At 37.2% G+C, this 6168-nt stretch overlaps 1 long non-coding RNA gene across 1 annotated transcript; it reads right to left on the reverse strand.

The window, feature by feature from the left end:
- Positions 1–1279: 1279 nt before the first annotated feature.
- On the reverse strand, positions 1280–2920 carry LOC114271272 (uncharacterized). The gene is made up of 2 exons (XR_003632284.2): positions 2692–2920; positions 1280–1585 (listed from the first exon to the last, which is right to left on the reverse strand). It is a non-coding gene; the product is annotated as an uncharacterized LOC114271272 (long non-coding RNA).
- Between the last annotated feature and the right edge of the window lie 3248 nt (positions 2921–6168).

Below are 6168 nucleotides of genomic sequence, written 5' to 3' on the forward strand. Positions count from 1 at the left end.
GTGGAGTATTTGCCCCTGAACATATCGATGTTCTTTGGGGTCTGGATTTTTTATGTGTTGCGTCCTTCGGGACTCTTCTTGCCTCGGCTTTTCTCGCCTGACTTCCCCGGAAGGTCGGTGAGAGTGCCTTCCGCTCCTGGTATGCTGAGGAACCTCGGGGATTGTTTTTCTTCCGCCCTTTTGGGTGTTGGTTGCTGGTATCGGCGTATCTTGCAGCGGGTATGGTGGCTGCATTACATTGTTTTGCATCATGAAGTTGACGACTGACTGAAGGTCTGCCAACTTGTCCGCCAACTCCTTTACTTCCTCATCCCTCCGTAGGCACCTGTCCCTCCATATCTGGAGGTTATCTTCATTGTAGTACGTTCCTTGGTTTGTTCTTTTTGACGTGTCGCCTTCCAGGTTTACGTCGTTTTCCCTGTGACCCTGGCCACGGGCTTCTGGATTGTGGTTGTCTCCTTCAATGTCGAGGCCAATTGGTCTGCCACTCCCAGTGGGAGCGTCATCCCCAATATTTTCCTGTTGTCCGTTAGTGGCCATCTATTCTTCCTTCGTTCCCACAGACGGCGCCAAATTGTGTGGGTAAAAATCTGACCACACTGCCCGTTTAGTGATCAGCAGCAAAGCACCGGCAGAATAGATGGCTCCAACAACCTGTAACAGAAAGGAAAAGCTCCGGCGGTGGTTCTTCCACCCGGGGGCACTCCAACGATCAAGTCAGTACGTTTCTCAAGGATAATCAAGTATTAAACTGAATACTCAAAATATGAATTACATACCTTAGACCCACGGGGGTGCCTCTCTTTTATAATATACTTAATCCAAGTCCAACTAGAAATATGACTTCTGTGTACCCCAATCTTAGTACTTACTCTGGACTCTTTAGGAGATAGAGATAAACTCCCTAAGAGGTTTATCCTTATCTTAATTAAGTCCCCTCTTTGCTTCAGGACTCTTGTCCCTTATCTTCGGATTCCGACATCTTCGGAGATGACCTCGGCTTATCCGAGATTACCTCGGCTTAACTACCAGGGCACGTGGCACCTCGGCTGACACGTCGGCGTCACCATGCCACGTGTTGGTAATCAGAAAATATGTCCCCACAATAATAATTCAATTGGTAAAATTAAAACAAATGAATTTTCTAAAATTACAAAAAATTTACTTTCAGTCAACTATAATTACATTATCTATAAAATTCGTAATCATAATTTGTAACGCCCCAAGAAAATATACATGATGATCACAAACATCCATTATTCCATATGACAAACCGAAATAAATCTCCAATGCTTGCATTAAACGATCATGAGGTTTGAACAAAATAGTTCTACATGCGGATATACATTTAATGAAATCTAGCACATGAATCTATATCATGTAGAATATTTAGTCAAAAATAAATAAATGCCCTCACGGACTTACAAGTTCCAAGGCTTAAGTCTGGTTACACAAAACATGATTTCTCAAACCTATACAATTATAGCCTTTGGCTTACAAAAAATACAGTCACAACAAAAATAGAGCCTTGTACTCTCAACACATACATCCATGCCCTAGTTTGGCGGATTCGCCACGCCTTTTCCTACACCAAGATTCTCATAGGGTGAGCATAAAGCCTAACAGAAAATTCTTAACAAAATATATACATTTTATACAATTATCATGAAATGCAATGCACATGCCATGCTATGCCTTTAAAAGAAAATTTCATCTTTATTCCTTCAAAATCTACACGCACAATATGATATTGAAATTTTAACAATTTCATAGTTTTACATCAAATTCACAGGGCAGTAAGTACGACTCAGGTAATCCCTAGGTTGGTGTCTGCAAGTAGATATAACTAGCACTACCAAATCCCCACTTTACTAGTAGCTAACCAGAAGGCATGTGGTACCTACTCTGCGCGTGTTTTCGGTCTTTCACCTTGGACACTTAGGCCAACTTATTCAATTTCATCTATACCCCATATCCGGACTTACCAACGTATTTACCACAAAACAAAACAATAAAATCTCATTTCACAACATTTCCCTTTTCAAATGCAAACTTTCATTTTCTTTATTCAAAAATTTGGAATAACTAAAAGGATTGAAATGTCAATGCAACAATTACCCATGTAACATATCAATTATCCATGCAATGCAACAATCTTACATTTACAATACTTTCACACACTTGTTCCATTCGTGATCACAATTTCCATTCCCCTTTCCAATGCAATTCACAAGATCACCATATATCCATACAAACCCATTAACAGCAATACAATTTCCACATTTAAGTATTCTCCACGAATTAATTATTTCATAGTTATGGCACATTTTTCTTTTAATGACAATTCTCAATCAACAACCCTCTTACACTAAGAAATTCCTCATTTCAACATTCATTAATATCATAACATCACCATATTTCTCAAAAGAAAATCTCTAATTTTTTAGGGTTTCCATAAAGGAGGTTTCCTTCTCATAGAAATTTTATTATCTCAAGAAAACATTTTCCAACAATAACATAACCCAAAATCTCAAGGTTTCATATAAAACATTTAACAAACCCGCATTAAAAGAAATATGATGTTCAACTTATGCATTTAAAAAAAAAACAAAGTTTCCATACTTTCCAAGGTTTGTTCTAAATCAACAAAATCTTGCAAAAATGTATATATAACTCTAAGAAAATCCCTACCTCAAATTTGAAGGAGAATGAGATGAAACCCTCAAATTCAGTGGTGTTAAAGCTTGATCTCCACCGCCCAAAACGTAGCCCTCGAGAAGTTATCCAACTTTGGTGAAGGAATAAGGATCAAAATTCCAATGGATTGGAAAAGATCAAGAGTTTTTGGTGTTTGGTGGAGGTTTTTAGAGAGAAGGGAGAGAAAATGATATTTTTAGAGAGAGAGAGAGAGAGAGAGAGAGAGAGAGAGAGAGAGATGTGTAAAAAGTGAGCTTTAGTTAGCCCAAGAAGAGAGAAAGACAGAATCTTTCGGACTTAGCGGGGTCTCACACTTGTGGCACCCATTCTTCGCATGTGTGGAGCGTACTTCCTGCACGTGCGACACTCACCCCCGTACGTGCGGTCCTGGTCCCAAGTAGAAAATTTTCAACAACGCTACTCTAGACACCTCGGATCCAACCCTGCACCTCCCGAAGCACTTGAAACTCGGAATCAAAGTAAATGAGAACGAGAACTTTGAAAGTAAGTTTCCAAGAAAAACAACCTAATGGTTAATCAAAACCTCGCACTAAAACCCAACACTATAATGGGAGTAAATCCAACATAATTCAAGAGGGCGAGACGAATAACGTACCAGGTCATCACATAATTCATCCTACAATGGTTTGTCAAATAATATATCAATCTTATCTTCTTTCTTTCTTTTTTTTTGGGGGGGGGGGGGGAAGGAGGGGTCTTTCTTCCTCTCTCCCACTCATTTTCTACATCTCTTTATTTTTAAAGCAATGTGACAAAAACAAATTGAAATGAAATATTTATATTTTTATATTTCATAAAATTTAGTTTGTCAATTGATATAGTATGATATATTTTAATTGACCGCAAAGTGTAAGGGTATTTTTAAATTTTTTGTTAAAATTTTATCCGATGATCAAGCTACGTAAACCATGTTAGATTTATGTCAATCAATACAAATTGAAGAGTGTAGCACTTTGAGATTTTTCTCATCGCTCAAGCAAATGTTTGTTTGCTTGAGCGGTCTTTCGAATTGTCCAGTACTTTTAGTCCATAGTTTACGATTTTGGGAGTTTTTTATGTTTGCTCGAGCAGTAGTTTGTTTGCTTGAGCGGTCTATTCCTTGTACAATCTAAGAGTTTTACGCTCGAGCGAAGATTTTACAGATCGAGCTTGGACGCTTGAGCGCTTGTTTTATCGCTCGAGCGGTCTATTCAAAGTCAACTATTTTAGAAGTTACTTTTCGCCCAGTTTTTCTCATTTTTTTTTCTTTTAGATCTTTGTCTTTTCTCTCTCACTCTTTCTGCCATTTTTGAGTTTTCAAACTTTTTAATCCTTGATTTCATCTATTTTTAAACATCTTTACCCCTAATTTCATACATCAAAGCGTAGAGCTTGGCGAGGGATTCCTTTTAATCTGAATGGATCATGTTTTCATTGCCATGGATTTTTTGATTTTTCTTCTCTTCGTTTCAAGAGATATGGATTTCTTTGTTCCTTTTCAATACTTCATTATTGATAGATATGTGGTGGTTTTTATCGCATTAAAAACATGTTTTGTCATGGGAATTTGGATAGACACGAAAGATGTTTAGGGTTTTGATTTTTTAGAACTAAATAATCATGTTTTGGGTTGGGGTGGTAAATTAGGAGGTAGTTAATCACATTTATGTTGATAGTGGTGACAAACCATAATTTGTAATTAAGAGTTTAATAAAACCAAATGAATTAAAGTTGAGTAATTGTTGGACGATTTGTTTACATTAATGAAATAGAGCTTTAGTTGCTAAAAAGAGGTTAATTGGGTCTTGTAATTATTTGGTTAATGTTGTGTTGGGTTGGGGTTGTGTATCAACAAGTTGGGATTTTGACAAATAGAAAGAGGTTTTGGCTAATGATTGTGAGTGTTGGAGATTTGGAAGAATGGGATTGGTTTTGAAAACAAAATGATGTTTGTAACTCTTTTGCGAAATGAAATGGAAAATGGAAAGTGAGTACTGAAATGGTTATTTTGAAATGATTTCATTAAAAACGTTAATGAAATGAAATTGTGGAATCGGTTGTGGATTTGAGTTACGAGAGTTGTATATTTAATTGTTAGAGGTTTTGTCATTGGTAATCTGTGGAGGATGACATTGTTGTTGTTGAATAGAATATATGTATGTGTTATATTTATATATTTTCAATGTAATCTAGAGATTGGAGGTCTGTTTCCTGCAGGATGAGGCCAGTAAAGTGTGGCGCCTTGACAAAAGTTCTTTTCCCTTCTTGTTTCCGTCCGATAAAGTGTGAATTGGGATCTGTTTCCTTCCAGGTAGGGCCGATAAAGCGTGGCGCCTTGACAGAGGTTCCCCTCCCTTCCGATTTGCACCTGATAAAGTATGATATATGGGTCGTTCCCGTCCGGATGAGGCCGGTAAAGCGTGTTGTGTTATGTGAATTGTACCATTAGCCCTCCGTGTCTTGGGCTGGTAAAAAATGAAAGTATGTACTGTTTTTCGTTATATACATTTGGGATATATATATATATATATATGTATATGTATATTGTTGTGGGTGTTCTATTGCCCTTGTACTTAAGGCCATCAATCAGGTTGGGTGTGTTAGTGGGTGTGTACGTGTGGTAAGTTGGGACGTAAGACAAGAGAGTTGTTGGTGTGTGTGAGCGTATTTACAAAACTAAGTGTCGTTATGCAATTATTTTGAATAAAAAAAAAGTTAGAAAGAAAAGAAATGGTTTTATACCTTGTTGTGTTAAAGAGAATGATTTGGGAATAGGTACTTATGTAAGTATATTTTGGTTACAAAACTGTCATATTACTTAAATAGTGTGATGTGGAGCATTTATGATAATAGCTATTTGTATGTTGTTATTATTGAGGATCATTTGGGATCTCTACTAGACTTTATATTCATCTCATGTTGTTAATCATTACAAATTAAGAAGTGGTTTAAGGTCGAAGGATCTTCTTTAATTGATAACCAGGGGGCCTTATATTTGTTGGTGGTATGCCATTGTTGTAAAAGGGTTAAGTCCTTTCTTTTTATGTAATAATGTAAGCCTACAGGCATTTCATTTAAATGTAATTCATTTTGCATTCAATGCATATACGAATGAGAGAACTTTTCTAATGTCCCGAGTATATAACCTATTTTATTCTCCTCTTAATCGTGTTTAATGTATTTGGGATTTCAAAACCAATTCATGGTCTCGTCAACTACTTGAGTTCGTCATACATTGTAAATTTCTTGTGTAGTTCTAAACTTGTTCTGGGAATCAAATTTTCATGTTTCGGGTACGGATGAGGGACATAAGTGGAGGAAAACAGCTTAGGAAGCTTAGGATCTCTCCGATGAGCAAACTGCAAGTCTGGGGGAGGGGAGGTGTAGCCACACGTGCGGAAAGGAAGTTGGGATAATGTTTGCATTCTGAGATAACTGTTTGTACAGAAGACACGTGCAGAGAGAGTGCCG

Source organism: Camellia sinensis, chromosome 4 (assembly GCF_055761805.1).
Source record: "Camellia sinensis isolate YWXY chromosome 4, ASM5576180v1, whole genome shotgun sequence".
Lineage (NCBI taxonomy): Eukaryota > Viridiplantae > Streptophyta > Magnoliopsida > Ericales > Theaceae > Camellia > Camellia sinensis.